This window comes from Rattus norvegicus, chromosome 2 (assembly GCF_036323735.1).
Source record: "Rattus norvegicus strain BN/NHsdMcwi chromosome 2, GRCr8, whole genome shotgun sequence".
Lineage (NCBI taxonomy): Eukaryota > Metazoa > Chordata > Mammalia > Rodentia > Muridae > Rattus > Rattus norvegicus.
The window spans coordinates 201969136-201994314 of NC_086020.1; positions in this window are offsets into that span (position 1 = coordinate 201969136).

The window sequence follows — 25179 nt, forward strand, 5'->3', positions numbered from 1 at the left end:
AGCTGTATAGCATTCCGTAGTGTAAACAAACCCCAGACTTTCTATAATTCAGCAAAAATGTAGGTATAGCATACCCAAACATATGGGACACAATGAAACAATTCTAAGAGGAAATCATAGCATTAAGAGCATGTATAAAGAAATTAGAGAGATCTCAGGCTAACAACTTAACAGCACATCTGAAAGCTCTAGAACAACAACAACAACAACAACAAAAACAAAAAACAAAAAACAAAAAAACAACCACACTCAAAATGAGAAGAGAACAAGAAGAAGTCAAACTCTGGTCTGAAATCAATCAATTATAAATTAAGAGAACAATACAAAGAATCAACAAAACCAAGAGCTTGTTCTTTGAGAAAATCAACACAATAGAAAAATATTGAGAGGAAATAAGAATAATGCACAGAGACAGAATCCAAATTAACAAAATCACAAAGGAAAATAGAGACATAATAAGAGAAACTGACAAATCCAAGGAATCATTAGGTCTCACTTCAGATGACCTTAGAAAATCTAAATGAAAAGAATGAATTTCTAAGCAGATGTCACATATCACAGTTAAGGAGAGGGGGTATCAAGTGGAGGGTTTGTGGAGGAGATAACAGGAAGAGGGACAACATTTGAAATGTAAATAAATAAAATAACTACTACTACTATTGCTGCTGCTGCTGCTGTTACTACTACTACTATTACTAATACTCCTAATAATAATAATTATAAAAATAATGATAATGTAAACTATGTAAACAATCTCATAACTTGTAAGGAAATAGAAGCAGTTTTTAAAGCAAAAATCCTAGGGCCAGATATTTTTAGTGCAGAATTCTACCAGACATTCAAAAAAGAGCTAATCCCAATACTGCTTAAACTATCCCACAAAGTAGAAAAAAACGAACACTACCTAGCCCATTTCATGGTATGAGGCCACAGTTATTCTGATACCTAGACCACACAGAGACTCAACAAAGAAAGACAACTACATGCCAAGTATACTTAATGAACATTGACACAAAAATTTCAATAAAATACTGGAAAATGCATTCAAGACCACATCAAAAGCATCATTCAACAAGAACAAATGGTCTTCACCCTAGAGAAGCATGGATGGTTCAATATACAAATATCCATCAATATAACACACTGTATAAACAAACTGAAAAATAATTCCATGATCATCTTAGTAGATGCTCAAAAAGCCTTTGATAAAGTCTAATATCTGTTCATATTAAAAGCTTTTAATTATTTAAGAAATGGTAAAAAAAAAAGAGAATCAACCTGATAGTTAGTCTCACTATCATTAGTAAAATGCTCGAACAGAATGTATATATATATATATATATATATATATATATATATATATATATATATATTTGTGTGTGTGTGTGTATAATAGTTCCACCTAAGAGCTATGTAAATGTGATAAAAAATCTCAACTTTAGATTCTACTCAGTAGTGGAATCTGCTCTAGATATCTTCTATTAAATAAATCAGTATAGTATAGTGTACAAGTTAGAGCTCTCAAACAAGCACAGAGTCACCTAGCTTCATTTCAAGCTAGAATGCAGTAACTAAGAAATACTGGGCAAAACTAAGAAATTCCTCTCTTTACTATTGTTTTGTATAATTTGGGAATAATAATAACTAATTCATAGACTGTATGGATATTAAATACAGATTTCCTAAATAAAACATGGCACAGGGACTTGGCTATCATTCTACAATGCTTCAGTTAAGTCTCACCATCTTTAAGTTACTGAAATAGCTTCCTATCTAGTATTTTCCTGTAAACTTCATTTACCTCAACTTCAAGTAATATGGCCACCATAAAAAAGCATAATATATGCTGCCGCTGCAGAGAGCCCCTGGGCAGCACCCCACGAGTACCTGAGCCACGGGACCACAGGTAAGACCAAATTTTCTGCTGCAAGAAAGCTGCCTGGTGAGCTTGGGACACACGGAAGCAGAATTTCTCTAGGGCCGGGCACATTCTGTGTTTACCGGAAGTCCCACACCCGCAGATCCCGGCCCGCAGCAGCTCTCTGCTCCCAGACCCGGTGAGAGAGAGACCCAACCGCCTGGTCAGGTGGGCACTCCTGAGGCTGCAGAGCGGAAGAGACCACCAACACTGCTGACCCCTGCCCACATCCCTGGCCCAAGAGGAAACTGTATAAGGCCTCTGGGCTCCCATGGGGGAGAGCCCAGGAGCGGCAGGACACCTGCCTGAGACACCACCGGAACCTGAAAGAAACAGACCAGATAAACAGTTCTCTGCACCCAAATCCCGTGGGAGGGAGAGCTAAACCTTCAGAGAGGCAGACAAGCCTGGGAAACCAGAAGAGACTGCTCCCTGCCCACACATCTCGGACGCCAGAGGAAAAAGCCAAAGACCATCTGGAACACTGGTGCACTGAAGCTCCCGGAAGGGGCGGCACAGGTCTTCCTGGTTGCTGCCGCTGCAGAGAGCCCCTGGGCAGCACCCCACGAGCGAACCTGAGCCTTGGGACCACAGGTAAGACCAACTTTTCTGCTGCAAGAAGGCTGCCTGGTGAACTCAAGACACAGGCCCACGGGAACAGCTGAAGACCTGTAGAGAGGAAAAACTACACGACGGAAAGCAGAACACACTGTCCCCATAACTGACTGAAAGAGAGGAAAACAGGTCTACAGCACTCCTGACACACAGGCTTATAGGACAGTCTAGCCACTGTCAGAAATAGCAGAACAAAGTAACACTAGAGATAATCTGATGGCGAGAGGCAAGCGCAGGAACCCAAGCAACAGAAACCAAGACTACATGCCATCATCGGAGCCCAATACTCCCACCAAAACAAACATGGAATATCCAAACACACCAGAAAAGCAAGATCTAGTTTCAAAATCATATTTGATCATGATGCTGGAGGACTTCAAGAAAGACATGAACACACTTAGGGAAACACAGGAAAACATTAATAAACAAGTAGAAGCATACAGAGAGGAATCGCAAAAATCCCTGAAAGAATTCCAGGAAAACACAATCAAACATTTGAAGGAATTAAAAATGGAAATAGAAGCAATCAAGAAAGAACACATGGAAACAACCCTGGATATAGAAAACCAAAAGAAGAGACAAGGAGCTGTAGATACAAGCTTCACCAACAGAATACAAGAGATGGAAGAGAGAATCTCAGGAGCAGAAGATTCCATAGAAATCATTGACTCAACTGTCAAAGATAATGTAAAGCGGAAAAAGCTACTGGTCCAAAACATACAGGAAATCCAGGACTCAATGAGAAGATCAAACCTAAGGATAATAGGTATAGAAGAGAGTGAAGACTCCCAGCTCAAAGGACCAGTAAATATCTTCAACAAAATCATAGAAGATACAACATACTCAAACTTATGGGACACAATGAAAGCTGTGCTAAGAGGAAAACTCATAGCGCTGAGTGCCTGCAGAAAGAAACAGGAAAGAGCATATGTCAGCAGCTTGACAGTACACCTAAAAGCTCTAGAACAAAAAGAAGCAAATACACCCAGGAGGAGTAGAAGGCAGGAAATAATCAAACTCAGAGCTGAAATCAACCAAGTAGAAACAAAAAGGACCATAGAAAGAATCAATAGAACCAAAAGTTGGTTCTTTGAGAAAATCAACAAGATAGATAAACCCTTAGCCAGACTAACGAGAGGACACAGAGAGTGCGTCCAAATTAACAAAATCAGAAATGAAAAGGGAGACATAACTACAGATTCAGAGGAAATTCAAAAAATCATCAGATCTTACTATAAAAACCTATATTCAACAAAATTTGAAAATCTTCAGGAAATGGACAATTTCCTAGAAAGATACCAGGTATCGAAGTTAAATCAGGAACAGATAAACCAGTTAAACAACCCCATAACTCCTAAGGACATAGAAGCAGTCATTAAAGGTCTCCCAACCAAAAAGAGCCCAGGTCCAGACGGGTTTAGTGCAGAATTCTATCAAACCTTCATAGAAGACCTCATACCAATATTATCCAAACTATTCCACAAAATTGAAACAGATGGAGCCCTACCGAATTCCTTCTACGAAGCCACAATTACTCTTATACCTAAACCACACAAAGACACAACAAAGAAAGAGAACTTCAGACCAATTTCCCTTATGAATATCGACGCAAAAATACTCAATAAAATTCTGGCAAACCAAATTCAAGAGCACATCAAAACAATCATTCACCATGATCAAGTAGGCTTCATCCCAGGCATGCAGGGATGGTTTAATATACGGAAAACCATCAACGTGATCCATTATATAAACAAACTGAAAGAACAGAACCACATGATCATTTCATTAGATGCTGAGAAAGCATTCGACAAAATTCAACACCCCTTCATGATAAAAGTCCTGGAAAGAATAGGAATTCAAGGCCCATACCTAAACATAGTAAAAGCCATATACAGCAAACCAGTTGCTAACATTAAACTAAATGGAGAGAAACTTGAAGCAATCCCACTAAAATCAGGGACTAGACAAGGCTGCCCACTCTCTCCCTACTTATTCAATATAGTTCTTGAAGTTCTAGCCAGAGCAATCAGACAACAAAAGGAGATCAAAGGGATACAGATCGGAAAAGAAGAGGTCAAAATATCACTATTTGCAGATGACATGATAGTATATTTAAGTGATCCCAAAAGTTCCACTAGAGAACTACTAAAGCTGATAAACAACTTCTGCAAAGTGGCTGGGTATAAAATTAACTCAAATAAATCAGTTGCCTTCCTCTATACAAAAGAGAAACAAGCCGAGAAAGAAATTAGGGAAACGAAACCCTTCATAATAGACCCAAATAATATACAGTACCTCGGTGTGACTTTAACCAAGCAAGTAAAAGATTTGTACAATAAGAACTTCAAGACACTGCGGAAAGAAATTGAAGAAGACCTCAGAAGATGGAAAGATCTCCCATGCTCATGGATTGGCAGGATTAATATAGTAAAAATGGCCATTTTACCAAGAGCAATCTACAGATTCAATGCAATCACCATCAAAATACCAATCCAATTCTTCAAAGAGTTAGACAGAACAATTTGCAAATTCATCTGGAATAACAAAAAAACCCAGGATAGCTAAAGCTATCCTCAACAATAAAAGGACTTCAGGGGGAATCACTATCCCTGAACTCAAGCAGTATTACAGAGCAATAGTGATAAAAACTGCATGGTATTGGTACAGAGACAGACAGATAGACCAATGGAATAGAATTGAAGACCCAGAAATGAACCCACACACCTATGGTCACTTGATTTTTGACAAAGGAGCAAAAACCATCCAATGGAAAAAAGATAGCATTTTCAGCAAATGGTGCTGGTTCAACTGGAGGGCAACATGTAGAAGAAAGCAGATCGATCCATGCTTATCACCCTGTACAAAGCTTAAGTCCAAGTGGATCAAGGACCTCTACATCAAACCAGACACACTCAAACTAATAGAAGAAAAACTAGGGAAGCATCTGGAACACATGGGCACTGGAAAAAATTTCCTGAATAAAACACCAATGGCTTATGCTCTAAGTTCAAGAATCGACAAATGGGATCTCATAAAACTGCAAAGCTTCTGTAAGGCAAAGGACACTGTGGTTAGGACAAAACAGCAACCAACAGATTGGGAAAAGATCTTTACCAATCCTACAACAGATAGAGGCCTTATATCCAAAATATACAAAGAACTCAAGAAGTTAGACCGCAGGGAAACAAATAACCCTATTAAAAAATGGGGTTCAGAGCTAAACAAAGAATTCACAGCTGAGGAATGCCGAATGGCTGAGAAACACCTAAAGAAATGTTCAACATCTTTAGTCATAAGGGAAATGCAAATCAAAACAACCCTGAGATTTCACCTCACACCCGTGCGATTGGCTAAGATCAAAAACTCAGGTGACAGCAGATGCTGGCGAGGATGTGGAGAAAGAGGAACACTCCTCCATTGTTGGTGGGATTGCAGACTGGTAAAACCATTCTGGAAATCAGTCTGGAGGTTCCTCAGAAAATTGGACATTGAACTGCCTGAGGATCCAGCTATACCTCTCTTGGGCATATACCCAAAAGATGCCTCAACATATAAAAGAGACACGTGCTCCACTATGTTCATCGCAGCCTTATTTATAATAGCCAGAAAATGGAAAGAACCCAGATGCCCTTCAACAGAGGAATGGATACAGAAAATGTGGTACATCTACACAATGGAATATTACTCAGCTATCAAAAACAACGACTTTATGAAATTCATAGGCAAATGGTTGGAACTGGAAAATATCATCCTGAGTGAGCTAACCCAATCACAGAAAGACATACATGGTATGCACTCATTGATAAGTGGCTATTAACCCAAATGCTTGAATTACCCTAGATCCCTAGAACAAACGAAACTCAAGACAGATGATCAAAATGTCAATGCTTCACTCCTTCTTTAAATGAGGAAAAAGAATACCCTTGGCAGGGAAGGGAGAGGCAAAGATTAAAACAGAGACTGAAGGAACACCCATTCAGAGCCTGCCCCACATTTGGCCCATACATATACAGCCACCCAATTAGACAAGATGGATGAAGCAAAGAAGTGCAGACCGACAGGAGCCGGATGTAGATCGCTCCTGAGAGACACAGCCAGAATACAGCAAATACAGAGGCGAAAGCCAGCAGCAAACCACTGAACTGAGAATAGGTCCCCTATTGAAGGAATCAGAGAAAGAACTGGAAGAGCTTGAAGGGGCTCGAGACCCCAAAAGTACAACAATGCCAAGCAATCAGAGCTTCCAGGGACTAAGCCACTACCTAAAGACTATACATGGACTGACCCTGGACTCTGACCCCATAGGTAGCAATGAATATCCTAGTAAGAGCACCAGTGGAAGGGGAAGCCCTGGGTCCTGCTAAGACTGAACCCCCAGTGAACTAGTCTATGGGGGGAGGGCGGCAATGGGGGGAGGGTTGGGAAGGGAACACTCATAAGGAAGGGGAGGGGGGAGGGGGATGTTTGCCCGGAAACCGGGAAAGGGAATAACACTCGAAATGTATATAAGAAATACTCAAGTTAATAAAAAAAAAAAAAAAGCAGAATATAGACAAGCCTGGGAAACCAGAAGAGACTACAGTCTGCACACATCTCTGACTCCAGAGGAAAACACCAAATGCCATCTAAGACTCTGGCGCAAAGGGGCTCCCAGAAACTGCTGCACAGGTCCTTCTGGTAGCTACCCCCGCAGAGAGTTCATAAGCAACACCCCACAAGCAAACGTGAGCCTCGGGACCACAGGTAAGACCAACTTTTCTACCCCAAGCGACCTGCCCGGTGAACTCAGGGCACAGGCCCACAGGAACAGCTGAATACCTGTAGATAGGAAAAAACATGCCCGAAAGCAGAACACTCTGTTCCCATAACTGGCTGAAAGAAAACAGGAAAACAGGTCTACAGCACCCCTGACACACAGGCTTATAGGACAGTCTAGCCACTGTCAAAAAGGACAGAACAAAGTAACACTGCAGATAATCTGATGGTGAGAGGCAAGCACAGGAACCCAAGCAACAGAAACCAACACTATATGGCATCATCGGAGACCAATTCTCCCACCAGAGCAAACATGGAATATCCAAACACACCAGAAAAGCAAGATCTAGTTTCAAAATCATATTTGATCATGATGCGGGACGACTTCCAGAAAGACAAGAAGAACTCCCTTAGAGAAATGCAGGAAAACATAAATAAACAAGTAGAAGCCTACAGAGAGGAATCACAAAAATCCCTGAAAGAATTCAAGAAAAACACAATCAAACAGTTGAAGAAATTAAAAATGGAAATAGAAGCAATCAAGACAGAACACATGGAAACCACCCTGGATATAGAAAACCAAAGGAAGAGACAAGGAGATGTAGATAAAAGCATCACCAACAGAATACAAGAGATAGAAGAGAGAATCTCAGGAGCAGAAAATTCCATAGAAATCATCGACTCAACTGTCAACGATAATGTAAAGCAGAAAAAGCTACTGGTCCAAAACATACAGGAAATCCAGGACTCAATGAGAAGATCAAACCTAAGGATAATAGGTAGAGAAGAGAGTGAAGACTCCCAGCTCAAAGGACCAGTAAATATCTTCAACAAAATCATAGAAGAAAACTTCCCTAACCTAAAGGAAGAAATACCCATAGCCATACAAGAAGCCTACAGAACTCCAAATAGATTGTACCAGAAAAGAAACAACTCCCATCACATAATAGTCAAAACACCAAACGCACACAATAAAGAAAGAATATTAAAAGCAGTAAGGGAAAATGTCAAGTAACATATAAAGGCAGACCTATCAGAATCACACCAGACTTTTCACCAGAGACTATGAAAGCCAGAATATCCTGGACAGATGTCATACCAACCCTAAGAGAACACAAATGCCAGCCCAGGTTACTGAATCCTGAAAAACTCTCAATTAACATAGATGGAGAAACCAAGATATTCCATGACAAAACCAAATTTACACAATATATTTCTACATATCCAGCACTACAAAGAATAATGAATGTTAAAGCACAACATAAGGAGGCAAGTTACACCCTAGAAAAAGCAAAAAACTAATCGCCTTGGCAACAAAACAAAGAGAAGAAAAGCACACAAACATAACCTCACATCCCAATATGAATATAACAGGAAGAAATAATCACTATTCCTTAATATCTCTCAACATCCATGGTCTCAACTCCCCAATAAAAAGACATAGATTAACAAACTGGATACGCAATGAGGACCCTGCATTCTGCTGCCTACAGGAAACACACCTCAGAGAAATAAACAGAAGCTACCTCAGAGTAAAAGGCTTGAAAAACACTTTCCCAGCAAATGGTCTGAAGAAGCAATCTGGAGTAGCCATTTTATATTGAATTTAATAGACTTTCAACCAAAGTCATCAAAAAAGATAAGGAAGGACACTTCATATTTATCAAAGGAAAATCCACCAAGATGAACTCTCAATCCTAAATATCTATGCCCCCAATACAAGGGTAACTTCATATGTAAAAGAAATCTTACTAAAGCTCAAAACACACATTGCACCTCACACAATAATAGTAGGAGATTTCAACACCCAACTCTCATCAATGGACAGATCATGGAAACAGAAATTAAACAGAGACGTAAACAGACTAAGAGAAGTCATGAACCAAATGGACTTAACAGATATTTATAGAACATTCTATCCTAAAGCAAAAGGATATATCTTCTTCTCAGCTCCTCACGGTACTTTCTTCAAAACTGACCATATAATTGGTCAAAAAAAAGGCCTCAACAGGTACAGAAAGATAGAAATAATCCCATGCGTGCTATCAGACCACTATGGCCTAAAGCTGGTCTTCAATAACAACAAGGGAAGAACACCCACATATGCGTGGAAGTTGAACAATGCTCTACTCAATGATAACCTGGTCAAGGAAGAAATAAAGAAAGAAATTAAAGACTTCTTAGAATTTAATGAAAATGAAGGTACAACATACCCAAACTTATTGGACACAATGAAAGCTGTGCTAAGAGGAAAACTCATAGCTCTGAGTGCCTGCAGAAACAAACAGGAGAGAGCACATGTCAGCAGCTTGACATCATACTTAAAGCTCTAGAACAAAAAGAAGCAAATACACCCAGGAGGAGTAGAAGGCAGGAAATAGTCAAACTCAGACCTGAAATCAGCCAAGTAGAAACAAATAGGACCACAGAAAGAATCAACAGAACCAAAAGTTGGTTCATTGAGAAAATCAAAAAGATAGATAAACCCTTAGCCAGACTAACGAGAGAACACAGAGAGTGTGTCCATATTTACAAAATCAGAAATGAAAAGGGAGACATAACTACAGATTCAGAGGAAAATCAAAAAATCATCAGATCTTACTAGAAAAGCCTATATTCAACAATACTTGATAATCTGCAGGAAATGGACAATTTCCTAGACAGATACCAGGTACCGAAGTTAAATCAGGAACAGATAAACCAGTTAAACAACCCCATAATTCCTAAGGAAATAGAAGCAGTCATTAAAGGCTCCCAACCAAAAAGAGCCCAGGTCCAGACGGGCTTAGTGCAGAATTCTATCAGACCTTCCTAAAAGACCTCATACCAATACTATCCAAACTATTCCACAAAATTGAAACACATGTCGCACTACCGAATTCCTTCTACGAAGCCACAATTACTCTTATACCTAAACCACACAAAGACACAACAAAGAAAGAGAGCTTCAGACCAATTACCCTTATGAATATCGACACAAAAATACTCAATAAAATTCTGTCAAACCGAATCCAAGAGCACATCAAAACAATCATCCACCATGATCAAGTAGGCTTCATCCCAGGCATGCAGGGATGGTTTAATATACGGAAAACCGTCAATGTGATCCATTATATGAACAAACTGAAAGAACAAAACCACATGATCATTTCATTAGATGCTGAGAAAGCATTTGACAAAATTCAACACCCATTCATGATAAAAGTCCTGGAAAGAATAGGAATTCAAGGCCCATACCTAAACATAGTAAAAGCCATATACAGCAAACCAGTTGCTAACATTAAACTAAATGGAGAGAAACTTGAAGCAATCACACTAAAATCAGGGACTAGACAAGACTGCCCACTCTCTTCCTACTTATTCAATATAGTTCTTGAAGTTCTAGCCAGAGCAATCAGACAACAAAAGGAGTTCAAGGGGATACAGATTGGAAAAGAATAAGTCAAAATATCACTATTTGCAGATGATATGATAGTATATTTAAGTGATCCCAAAAGTTCCACCAGAGAACTACTAAAGCTGATAACTTCAGCAAAGTGGCTGGGTATAAAATTAACTCAAATAAATCAGTTGCCTTCCTCTACACAAAAGACAAACAAGCCGAGAAAGAAATTAGGGAAACGACACCCTTCATAATAGACCCAAATAATATAAAGTACCTTGGTGTGACTTTAACCAAACAAGTAAAAGATTTGTACAATAAGAACTTCAAGACTCTGAAGAAAGAAATTGAAGAAATCCTCAGAAGATGGAAAGATCTCCCATGCACAAGGATTGGCAGGATTAATATATTAAAAATGGCCATTTACCAAAAGTGATCTAAAGATTCAATGCAATTGCCATCAAAATACCAATCCAATTCTTCAAAGAGTTAGACAGAACAATTTGCAAAATCATCTGGAATAACAAAAAACCCAGGATAGCTAAAACTATCCTCAACAATAAAAGGACTTCAGGGGGAATCACTATCCCTGAACTGAAGCAGTATTACAGAGCAATAGTGATAAAAACTTCATGGTATTGGTACAGAGACAGACAGATAGACCAATGGAACAGAATTGAAGACCCAGAAATGAACCCACACACCTATGGGCACTTGATTTTTGACAAAGGAGCCAAAACCATCCAATGGAAAAAAGACAGCATTTTCAACAAATGGTGCTGGTTCAACTGGAGGTCAACATGTAGAAGAATGCAAATCGAATCATGCTTATCACCCTGTACAAAGCTTAAGTCCAAGTGGATTAAGGACCTCCACATCAAACCAGATACACTCAAAGTAATAGAAAAAAAAAAACTAGGGCAGCATCTGGAACACATGGGCACTGGAAAAAATTTCCTGAACAAAACACCAATGGCTTATGCTCTAAGATCAAGAATCGACAAATGGGATCTCATAAAACTGCAAAGCTTCTGTAAGGCAAAGGACACTGTGGTTAGGACAAAATGGCATCCAATAGATTGGGAAAAGATCTTTACCAATCCTACAACAGATAGAGGGCTTATATCCAAAATATACAAAGAACTCAAGAAGTTAGACCGCAGGGAGACAAAAAACCCTATTAAAAATGGGGTTCAGAGCTAAACAAAGAATTCACAGCTGAGGAATGCCGAATGGCTGAGAAACACCTAAAGAAATATTCAACATCTTTAGTCATAAGGGAAATGCAAATCAAAACAACCCTGAGATTTCACTTCATACCAGTGAGAATGGCTAACATCAAAAAATCAGTTGACAGCAAATGCTGGCAAGGATGTGAAGAAAGAGGAAAACTCCTCCATTGTTGGTGGGATTGCAGACTGGTAAAACCATTCTGGAAATCAGTCTGGAGTTTCCTCAGAAAATTGAATATTGAACTACCTGAGGATCCAGCTATACCTCTCTCAGGCATATACTGAAAAGATGCCCCAACATATAAAAAAGACATGTGCTCCACTATGTCCATAGCAGCCTTATTTATAATAGCCAGAAGCTGGAAAGAACCCAGATGCCCTTCAACACAGGAATGGATACAGAAAATGTGGTACATCTACACAATGGAATATTACTCAGCTATCAAAAACAATGCCTTTATGAAATTCATAGGCAAATGGTTGGAACTGGAAAATATCATGCTGAGTGAGGTAACCCAATCACAGAAAAACACACATGGTATGCACTCATTGATAAGTGGATATTAGCCCAAATGCTTGAATTACACTAGATGTATAGAACACATGAATCTCAAGACAGATGATCAAAATGTGAATGCTTCACTCCGTCTTTAAAAGGGGGAACAAGAATACCCTTGGCAGGGAATAGAGAGGCAAAGATTAAAACAGAGACAGAAGGAACACCCATTCAGACATTCAGAGCCTGCCTCACATTTGGCCCATACATATACAGCCACCCAATTAGACAAGATGGATGAAGCAAAGAATTCCAGGCAGACAGGAGTCGGATGTAAATCTCTCCTGAGAGACACAGCCAGAATACAGCAAATACAAAGATGAATGCCAGCAGCAAACCACTGAACTGAGAACAGGACCCCTGTTGAAGGAATCAGAGAAAAAACTGGAAGAGTTTGAAGGGGCTTGAGACCCCATATGAACAACAATGCCAAGCAACCAGAACTTCCAGGGACTAAGCCACTACCTAAAGACTATACATGGACTGACCTTGGACTCTGACCTCATAGGTAGAAGCGAATATCCTAGTAAGATCAGCAGTGGAAGGGGAAGCCCTTGGTCCTACCAAGACTGAACCCCCAGTGAACATGATTGTTGTGGGGAGGGTGGCAATGGGGGGATGATGGGCAGGGGAACACCCATATAGTACGGGATGGGAGGGGTTAGGGCGATGTTGGCCCGGAAACCGGGAAAGAGAATAACACTGGAAATGCAAATAAGAAATACTCAAGTTAATAAAAAAAAATCAGAATATTTCCCCAAATGTTAATATGGATATATCTTCAGACTATAATTATTTCTTTCAGTTTTACTCAGCAGGAAATTAAATGTATTTTTCTCACATCTGTTCTGTGTGATTTTTCTAGCGGGATTTAAACAAATATCTATTTAGACATAGGTAAATGACAACAAAGCAACTACTCTGCCAACGCACATGTTGGTTGGCAATGGTGACATCTTTCCTAAGGTGTGTGTATGTGACTCCAAGGCAGCGCCATCACTAGAAGTCTCAGCAAACTGTCTAGAACAATGCATGAAAGCTACTTTGCTAATGTCTTTACCTGACTTGCAGGCACCTTGGGCCAGCTGGAGTGCCTTCTCTATGACGAATTTTTATTCCTTGTATAAAATTGGGAAATTGCCTTGTGAATCACATTTTAGGATGTGTTTGCAAGTTGAGTTGTGTAATTTCCGTGCCTTGTGAGTTATGTCAACTCCTAATGGTAGTCATTGCAAGAAGGAATGTTTAAATTTAGAAGAAGTTTTTTATAGCACTCTTTCTCCCTAGTGAGATAACAGCTTCTGCTCCATTTCCATGGTCCATATTTAAATTAATAGGTTAACAATGTAAATCTAGTTAAGTTTCAATAAACATTCTCCATTTTTCTCTGTACACTGTGTCATCCATTATATTTAATTTATTCAATTTCTAACATTATTTTAAAATGAAATTATGCTCATCCTCAACTCAATTTTTACTTAAAACCTTATTTAATTTCTCTATTTTTTCTGTATTTAATATGTTCCATGAATCCATGATTAAACCATTTTTACTTATTTAGAGCAATTTAATGTTTCATTTAATTTGTATAATTAGTTATCAACTAACTTCACAACTATTTAGGCTTTTTGCACATTTACTATAGCATTTTAGAATGTTCCACAAAAGTCTTTTGAGTTTACTAAGTACTTGATAAATATGTTTTCTATGATTATCACTTGACTTCTGAAGGATTCCAGTCTACTCTCTCTGTGGATACTCTTCCATGTATTATGAAAATTGGGTAGAACTTTTTTCTCATTTGATGAGCTTATCTTATTTAGTATAAATTTCTCCAAATCATTTACCTAGAACGAATTATTTTTCATTTTCAAAACTGAATATTATACCATGGTATTTAAATGTCCATGTTTTCTTTATCTATTCATCTCTTAGTAACAACTTGGCTATTGTAAAGGGTGTTGTAGGGAGAACAGAATTGTAGATATTTGAGACGTTGGTTTTGTACCCTTTTATAAATATCCATCAGTGCATGTTTGCAAAAGTATTGATTGCATTTTTAATGTTGATTCCTTCTATACACTGTGTCATGGTTGTAATAATTTTGAATAACATTAACAACATAGAACAGTTCCCTCATTATTACATTCCTTCCAACCTTTCATTTCATCTCATTCATAAAAGATGTTACGGAAGGTATGAAGTACAATCTGTGTGGTGATTTTAAGTATCACTTTATGAGTGCTGAGTCCTGTTAAGTACTTTTTAAAATACCTTTTGTCTCTATATCTCTTTTTGAGAAATTTCTGTTCATAACATATGTCCCCTTTTAAGTAGAGTCTCATTTTTCTTTGCGTAGAGTTGTTTATTTTATATATTTGTGTCTTAAACATTTGTCAGTTGTATTCCTTGCAAGTTATTTCTAAATTATGTATGCACTGTTACTTGCTCTGTTCTTTAAAGGCTTTAGATTTTGATTTAATTGTTGTTTGTATGGCTTGCTTTTGTATTCTCAGTTAAGTTCACAAACATTTATTTATTTTGAATTTATTTACTTATTGCTTGTTTGTATGGTTATGTAAATATGTCATATGGGTGTAGAGGTCAGTGGAAGTCAATGAAATGCTTGTAGTTGTTAGGGCTCTTCGGCAATCTGGGACATCAGTTACAATCTTGGGTAGTCAGGCTTGGCAACAAATTCAGTCATTTTAGAAATCCTGAATTTTATTCTTTTGTTTCAAACTTGAACCATTTTTTCTCTTTGTTATAAGCAGATTATGTAATGTTTCTAACATCAGAGCATGAAAAAGAATATTCACTCTAGTTCACTTATTTGGACTATAATTAAACTGCCTTCATAAAAACTTTTCTGTGCTTTTAATTTTTGTATTTTATTAGAAAACATATTTGTATATAAATGTAAATTTATTTGCCAGCTGTAATTGTGACCTCAGAGGCTTACTTTGTAGTGGTTCTAAGTTCTACCACGATGACAACCAAGACAAATTTTTGGAATATTTTGTACATGCTTTGCTCATGTTTACTGTCCCTTCCTCATCTCTTTCCAGATATGCCATCTTCATTTCTTATCTCCTCAAAAAGGCTGATACATGCTCCCTAATTACTTTCAGAAATGTGGCTTTCTACCGGAGCACGGTTGGCTTACAGTAGGCAACCTTCTTACATAAAAATCAACCCTTCTTCTACTAGCTCACAATTACTGAATTGTGAGAAGCAAAAAGAATATGTGCCGACCATCAGAAATCAAAATTATTCTCACATTACACCTGGCATTCATAATAAGGCAGTCAGTTAGAAATAAGAGGAGTTAAGGAATAAGAATCTTGTGACAAAGGGATGAAATACAAAACTGGAAAGGCCAAACTAGGGAAAAGAGGGTTGGAGTTGTAGCTACTAGCTAACAAGTCATTTAAAATGTCTGGCTCAAACTTCAGGCTACACAAAATGTTCAGTAAATTTTCCATATATCTTAGTGTCTTAGAATGGTAAAGAAGATGGGTAACTATCAGGAATGTTCAAAGACTTATAAACTATTTGTTTTGTTTTGAAATTGTTTTCTCATAATTATTTAATTTTATTAAATTTTATCTGTGCATTAAGTGGTGCACGGTCCATGGGTTTATACTAAGGCATATGTGGGAAAATCAAAGAATCAATTGTAGAAAGAGTTTTTCTCCTTCTGTGGTGTGGGACTCTGGGTTTGAATTCATTTAGCAAGAATTAGAAGCAGGTGCCTTTATGCTGCAAACATCTTTTGAATCCTATTTTTGTTTTTAGTATTGAATAACTGAGTTATACATATTAATTCACTATTTTAAAATCTAGCACATCAATAGCACGATACATAACTCCTTACGTTTATCAGAAGTAATCTACTAAAATAAAATAACTCAATGGAAATAATGAATTTTGGTAGCTATAGAAAAATCATCATTGAAAATATTCATTTATTTGTTTATTTTTGGACATATGAGGATTTCCAGTATATGCCATAAAAAAGACCATTTCAAAATATGACAGTACCATATAATTTGTTGTTTTAATTAATTCATTTATGGAAATTTTTATATTTCTGTATCTATTAATTTTGGTTACATATTTATGTTTCTATGAGGGTTACACAGTGATAATGGACTTTCTGATAAAAAAACAGTTTGAGGATAAAAGTTGTTATTAGAATAAGAACATATTTAGTAAAATTTTAGTCAGTGCACGTAACCCCAATATTCTTGTGCAGCCAAATTATAAAATTAACATTAAATAAAAGTATTTATTACTAATATATTTATTATTACCTTTAAACTTTTGGGACTTTCAAAATGCATAATTAGTATAATTAGACTCATATTTTAAAAGTAAAGTGTTATTTTCAATAGAGTATAATTTATGTAAAAACATTTAAATAATTGTTTATAATAATACATTTACTTACAGTTTCCCATATCTATATATGTACATATGTGTGAAGGTGGGTGTGTATGTATAGACTTGAAAATCATTTCACATCAACATAGTGTACTTTCAGTTTTCTTGGCCCCATGTAGGCAGTCCTTACTTCAGTCCCAGACCTAAGATATTCTTTATTTCTCACTTTATTATTTTAAAATTGTATCAAACAGTTTGATTTTTTTTCTGGATTTTTCACTTTACCTAGATCAAGAACATTGTAATGAAATAGGACTAACTGTGAAGCACAACGAAAATCCATCTCTAGTGTTGTTTCCATTTGTTATTTTCTCATTTTTCCTATTTCTGTTTTTAGGTCTTAGACTATTTCATTCAATTCCCTCACCTGCTTGATTGTATTTTCCTGTATGTCTTAAAGGGATTTATTTGTTTCCTTTTTAAGGGCTTCTACCTGTTTACCTGTGTTTTTCTGTAATTTTTTAAATGAGTTATTTATATACTCCTTAAAGGCTACTCTCCGCTTTATGAGATGGGATTTTAGGTCAGAATCCTCTCAGATTTGTTAGGGTATCTAGGTCTTCTTGTGGCGGGAGAACCGTGTTCTGATGGTGCCAAATTGCATTGACTTCTGTTGGTTATGTTCTTGCACTTGTCTCTAGCCATCTGATGGTCTCCGGTGCTAACTGGCCTAGGTGTCTCTGACTGGAGCTGGCCTCCTTGGGGGCAAGTAGTCTGACCTGGGTTAGGGCAGGCCTTCTGGGAGGCAGGCACTGATGCCTCTTGGGGGACAAGCAGCTCTGTGTCCCTGGTTAGAGTAATCCTCTCATGTCCCTGGTTAGGGCAGACCTTCAGTGTTCCTGGTTAGGGCAAAACTCCTGGAAGAAAGAGAGGCGTTGGGTTTTAGGAGCAGTACCCACTGCAGTTGCAGATGGAGGCACATACTAGAAGGAGTTAAGACAGACAGACCTGCCTGGGTTGAGGATCAGACCAGAAGGAAGACAAAGGTTTGGCAGGGGCAGATGGGATATGGTCCCTGAATTCGTCAGAGTCCAAACTGTCACAGGCCTGCTGAACCGGTCCTGGCTGGAGTAGCAACCCAATATTTAGTTTCTGTAGGTGAAATTTTTCTGAAGAATGAATGTAAAAAAGCTGCAGAAATAGGAAGATCACACCCTTCTAAAAACAGGTCTTAAGATTCTCTATGTAGGAAAATTTATACCCAAATTCCAGAAAATCTGAATCTCAAGACTGTACAATTACCTAGGTTATCTTTAGAGGATTTTGTGACTGCTTTTCCCATGAACAACTTTTGAAGAAATGCAGTTTTCAGTGGGAACTTATATCTTAATGTTTAAAGGTAACCATGAAAAACATAATTATTATTATATAAATGTGGTTTTATGTTATTTATTTTTTGGAGTATCACCCTAGAGCTTTGCAACATATAAGGAAAAGATTAAATATTATACTCTGCAGAGACCTCTCATTACACATAACCTTAGATTTTTTAGTAAATTTTTATGAGCCTGAATTTCTTTACAGGTAAACAGCAAAGGTCAGACCAATTTTAAAAGGTGATTTGAATATTATCATTGATATTAAAATAGACAAGTTCATGAAAATATGGTAGAAATTCAATACTACCACTTTCAGGAATTGACGTCATTTATGTCATTGCTCATAATTTAATTTATTTTTATACTTATTTATATATTCATTTATTTATTACTTATGTGTATGTCTGAATGCTTATGTTAGTTTATGTGCATATACACATGTGAGAGATCCTGACAACAGGAGTCACAGGCACTTCTGAAAAGGGCTCATGTGATGCTGGGAATAGAATATTTTTAGCTCATACATGTTCATGAAAATATACTTTGGATTCTAATCAAGAAAGTCTTCAAATTTCTTTCTGTGTTTTACTGACTTGATTCTGCTGCCATTCAAAAGGACGGCAGCTCAATAGCCCTCTAAATAGAAGGTTTTGTCATCCTTACTTCTTCGCTAGCTTTATTTTCACAAAACATGATTTCACTATTTTAGGGAAGTTTGTTTTTATCTTGTCATGTTTACTATGCTAAAGTTCTTCCTTAGAGAAAAGCTACTTGTACTATGTTGATAGGAGTAGAATGTATAAGGTTAAATATTCCAAGGTATAATATGGAATAGATAAGTTTAAATATTCCATGTTTTGAAAGCAGAAAGCCCTATCCAGGATACCTACTACTGAATGGCCACATTGTTAATTAGCTTCAAGTTCCTCTGTGGAGACAGCCTGCTATTCTTTTCCTGAGAAGTCTCCCTTCCCATCCTAGCAGCATTATGGGCTGCAATCTCCTCCACTTCAGACACTGATTCTCTCACTTTTAGTAGCACCATCACAATCTTAGAACTACATGGTATATCATGTATAAGAACAAAATACAGTGCCTACATTTGATTTAACAATGGAAACATATTTACAAGGAAGGGCAGTGAATATACAGCCATAGAATCGATTACAGTAAAACTGTTCCCTAAAAATAAACAGATTCACAGAAAATTAAGTTTACCCTAAATGGGACATGACCTTTTTAAGACTTGGTATATAGTTTTTGGAATATATTGTACTTACTGAATTAAATAGAAGTATAAGCTGTTGTGTCCTTAGGAGTTAAAATAGATAGTCTTGGAAAACAAGATTAATACCAATGCATTAATGTGCCAACCATCATACCATTTCTTTTTTCTGTTAAAGATTCTGTCCTTCCTGCTATTCAGTGTTAGATGTTACAGAAAAGGTGCTTCTAACTGGCTAGATTAAGAACAGATTGAACTTGATAACAGCACTGTAGCTGGGCTCTATTGGTTTCTTCTTGCTACTTATCAACATATAAGTAAGATACTATGCCAACAAGCATAACTGATTTTAATGATATGGTGATCAGAGAAATTCCGTTGTTGTCAAGTTGCTATAAATCAAAAATTAAAATTACACTGTGATAACAGCAAATAGAAAATGGAAGACCAACAGCTTAGCAAGGCAATGATCTACAGCATACCACCATGTGGATCGGATCACCTGGCCTAGCTTACTGTCAAATGTGACAAAAATTCAGAAAGGTTGGTAAATACTGAGTCATCATTTTCAAAGTAACTCAGTAACCCCTGAATAAATTCCATCATGGTCTAGAACTGCCAACTCTCTGAGTTTGTTGGGTGTTCATTTTTTTTTTATTATTTTATTAACGTGAGTATTTCTTATATACATTTCGAGTGTTATTCCCTTTCCCGGTTTCCGGGCAAACATCCCCCTAATCCCTCCCCCTCCTCTTCGTTCTGGGTGTTCCACTCCCCATCCTCCCCCCACTGCCGCCCTCCCCCCAACAATCACGTTCACTGGGGGTTCAGTCTTAGCAGGACCAAGGGCTTCCCCTTCCACTAGTGCTCTTACTAGGCTATTCATTGCTACCTATGAGGTCATAGTCCAGGGTCAGTCCATGTGTAGTCTTTAGGTAGTGGCTTAGTCCCTGGAAGCTCTGGTTGCTTGGCATTGTTGTACATATGGGGTCTCGAGCCCCTTCAAGCTCTTCCAGTTCTTTCTCTGATTCCTTCATTTTTTAATGGTTTTGTTTTCTCTCCCAGTTGTTTATAATGTTTTAGAAACTGGCTGAGTCTTTCTACAATGTGGAGGAATACACAAAATACTATTCACAGACCAAGTGCTCAAGAAGAAGCAAGACCAAAATGTGGATGCTTCCGTTCTTCTTAGAAGGGGGAAGAAAATACTCACGGATGAAATATGGGGAAAATAAGTGGAGCAGAGAAAGAAGGAAAGGCCATCCAGAGACTGACACATCTGGAAATCCATCCCATATGCAGCAAACAAACCTAGTCACTATTGCTGATGCCAAGAAGTGCCTGATATTGTTTCCCGAGAGACTCTGTCAGAGACTTACTGATACAGATGAGGATGCTTGCAGCTAATCATCAGACTGAGCACAGGAACCCATATGGAGGAGTTAGATAAAGGACAGAAGAAGCTGAAAGGGTTTGTAACCCCATAGGAAAAATAACCATATCAACCAACCAGAGCCTCCCAGAGCTCCCAGGGACTAAACCACCAACCAAAGAGTACTCATAGAAGAATCCATGACTGCAAGCATATATGCAGTAGAGGATGGCATTGTCTGTCATCAATAAGAGAAGCTGTTTGTCCTGTGAAGGCTCCATTCCCCAGTGTAGGGGAATGTCAGTTTGTCAAGGTGGGAGTGGGAGGGTGGGAGGGGGAGCATCCTCATAGAAGCAGGGAAGGAGGGGATGGAAGAGGGTGGAAATAGAAAAGGGGGATAACATTTGAAATGTAAATACACAAAATATCCAATAAAAATACAAAAAAACCCACAGAAATAAAATCATATAGGAGAACTATGTTAGTCAAAGTCTCTTAACTGTAACAATATAAACGAAATACTTTCTTTTTTTTTAAGTTTTTTTTTTTTTGGTTCTTTTTTTTTGGAGCTGGGGACCGAACCCAGGGCCTTGCGCTACGTAGGTAAGCGCTCTACCACTGAGCTAAATCCCCAGCCCCTGAAACACTTTCTTTATAAAGAAAAATGATTTGTTTTAGCTGAGTAATTCAGAATCTTAGAGTCTTGGTGGCTTGACACTCCCCAAGCAAGAAAAACACTTCCTCATGGAACAGTTACATTAGTGTATGACAAGAGAATCGACTTACTGCTTTGTGACCAGAGAATGAGGACAGACTGTGACTGTACCTGACCAAATAATGTCCTCCACCTATTTTTATCTCTGAGATTAAAGATCTCTATATAAACCTTCTCAGAGGTTTCTGAGGAGATTTAAAACTCAATTGCCCCAAAAATCTATTTGTGAACGGTGATTACTCTTTTTCTTTTCATTCTTTTTTTTTTACTATTCCATTTTCAATTTAAATTATATTTTATTTTTTATTGGATATTTCTTTAGTTACATTTCAAATGTTATTTCCTTTGCCAGTTTTCCTGTCCATGAGCTCCCTCCCTACCCTCCCCTTCTTCTAAAAGGGTGTTCCCCTACTAATCAACCCCCCGCTGCCCCTGACATTCCCTGACATTGGGGGTCTAACCTTCTCAGGACTAAGGGCTTCTCCTTCCTTTAGTGCCCAACAAGTCCTTCCTCTGATACATAAGCAGTTGGAGCCGTGGTCAGTCCATGTATAGTCTTTGGGTAGTGGTTTAGTCACTGGGAGCACTGGTTGGTTGGCATTGTTCTAATGGGGTTGCAAGCCCCTTCAGATCTTTCAATCTTTCTCTAATTTCTCCAATGGAGTCCCATTCTAAGTTTCCTGCTAGCATTCACCTCTGTATTTGACATGCACTGGTTGCTATCAGCATGCACTTCTTACTTTCATTCATTTTATCAAGTTTAGTGACTGTAAGGCAGGCTCTGATTTGGCTGTTTCTTCAGTTTCTGCTCTAAACTTTGCCTCCATATCCCCTTTGTCTTAGAGTTTTATTGCAAGTTTTATAAAGGACAACATTTAATTGGGACTCTCTTACAGGTTCACAGGTTCAGTCCATTATCATCAAGGTAGGAGCATGGGAGCATCCAAGCAGGCATGGTGCAGGAGGAGCTGAGTTCTACCTCTTCAACCAAAGAAAGCCAGGAAGAGACTGAGCATCCCCACGCAGCTAGGAGGAGGGTCTCTAAGCCCACGCCCACAGTGACACACTTCCTCCAACAAGGCCACACCTTCTCATAGTGCCACTCCCTGGGCCAAGCATATGGAAATCATCACACACTCATGAAAATTTTTGTTCCTGCTTTTAATAAGGAGTGAAGCATCTGCACTTCGGTCATCCTTCTTTCTGAGCTTCACATGGTCTGTTGATTTTATCTTGGGTAATTCAAGCTTTTGGACTAATACCCACTTATCAGTGAATGCATACATGTCTGTTCTGTGATTGGTTTACCTCACTCAGGATCATATTTTCTAGTTCAATCCATTTGGCTATGAATTTCATGATATCATTGTTTTTGATAGCTGAGTAATATTCCATTGTGTAGATGTACCAACTTTTCTGTATCCATTCCTCTATAGAAGGACATCTGTGTTCTTTCCACCTTCTGGCTATTTTTTTGGTTCTTTTTTTTTTTTTTTCAGAGCTGGGGACCGAACCCAGGGCCTTGTGCTTCCTAGGTCAGCGCTCTACCACTGAGCTAAATCCCCAGCCCCCACCTTCTGGCTATTATAAATTAGGCTGCTATGAACATATTAGAACATGTGTCTTTGCAGTATGTCGGAGCATCTTTTGGGTATATGCCTAGGAGTGGTATAGATGGGTCCTTAGGTAGTACAATGTTCAATTTTCTGAGGAACCTCCAGACTGATTTTCAGAGTACCAGTTTGTAATCCCACCAACAATGGAGGAGTGTCTCTCTTTCACCACATCCTTGAGAGAATCTCTTGTCACCTGAGTTTTTGACATTAGCCATTCTGATGGTATGAGGTGGAATCTCTTGGCTATTTTGATTTGAATTTCTCTGATGACTAAGGATGTTAAGCACTTCTTTAGCTACTTCTCAGCCATTTAATATTCCTCAGCTGGTAATTCTTTGTTTAGCTCTGTTCTCCATTTATTAATAGGGTTATTTGGCTCTCTAGAGTCTAACTTCTTGAGTTCTTTGTCTATTTTGGATATTAACTCTCTACCAGATGTAATATTGGGAAAGATATTTTTGCAATCTGTTGGGTGCCATTTTTTCCTATGGACAGTGTTCTTTGCTTTACAGAAGCTTTGAAGTTTTATTAGGTCCCAATTGTTGATTTTTGATCTCAGAGCAAAAGCCATTGGTGTTTTCTTCAGGAAATTTTCCCTAGTGTCCATGTAATCGAGACTCTTTCCCACTTTTTCTTCTACTAGTTTGAGTGTATCTGGTTTGATGTGGAGGTCCTTGATCCACTTGGACTTGAGATTTGTACAAGACAATAAAAATGGATTGATTTGCATTCTTCTACAAACTGACCTCCAGTTGAACCAGCACCATTTGTTGAAAATACACTTTTTTCCATTGGGTGGTTTTAGCTCATTTGTCAAAGATCAAGTGACCATAGGTATGTGGGTTCATTTCTGAGTCTTCAATTGTATGGCACTGATCTACCTCTCTGTCTATGTACCAATAACATCTAGTTTTTTATCACTACTGCTTTGTAATACTGCTTGAGATAAGGGATGGTGATTCCCCCAGAAGTGGTAATTTTTTTTTAATAATTTAATTGTTGAGTGTAGTTTTCTATATCCTGGGCTTTTTGTTATTCCAAATGAATTTGCAAATTGCTCTTTCTAACAGAATGAAGAATTGAGTTGGAATTTTGTTGGGGATTGCATTGAATCTGTAGATTGCAAAAATCTTAATATATTAATCCTGCCAATCCATGAGCATGGGAATTCATTCCATCTTCAGATATCTTCAATTTCTTTCTTCAGAGACTTGAAGTTCTTATCACACAGATCTTTCACTTGCTTGGTTAGAGTCAAACTGAGTTATTTTATATTATTTGTGACTATTGTGAAGTGTGTCATTTCACTAATTTCTTTCTCAATTTGTTTATCCTTTGAGTAGAGGAAGGTTACTGATTTGTTTGAGTTAATTTTATACCCAGACACTTTGCTAAAGTTGTTTATCAGGCTTAGTAGTTCTCTGGTGGAACTATTGGGGTCAGTTAAGTATACTATCATATCATCTACAAATAGTGATATTTTGACTTCTTCTTTTCCAATTTGTATCCTTTTGGCCTCCAATTGTTGTCTGATTGCTCTGGCTAGGACTTCGTGTTCTATATTGCATGAGTAGTGAGAGAGTAGGCAGCCTTGTCTAGTCCCTGATTTTAGTGGGATTGCTTCAAGTTTCTCTACATTTAGTTTAATGTTAAGTACTAGTTTACTGTATATTGCTTTTACTAGGTTTAGGTTTAGGTATGGGTCTTGAATTCCTAATCATTCCAGGACTTTCATCATGAATGGGTGTTGAATTTTTTTTATTTTTACTTTTATTCTTTTATCTTTATTAACTTGAGTATTTCTTATTTACATTTCGATTATTATTCCACTTCCCGGTTTCCGGGCCAACACCACTCTATCCCCTTCCCCTTCCCTTACGTATGGGCTTCCTCTCCCCATCCTCCCCGCATTACCACCCTTCCCCCAACAATCACGTTCACTGGGGGCTCAGTCTTGGCAGGACCAAGGGCTTCCCCTTCCACTGGTGCTCTTACTAGGCTATTCATTGCTACCTATGAGGTTGGAGC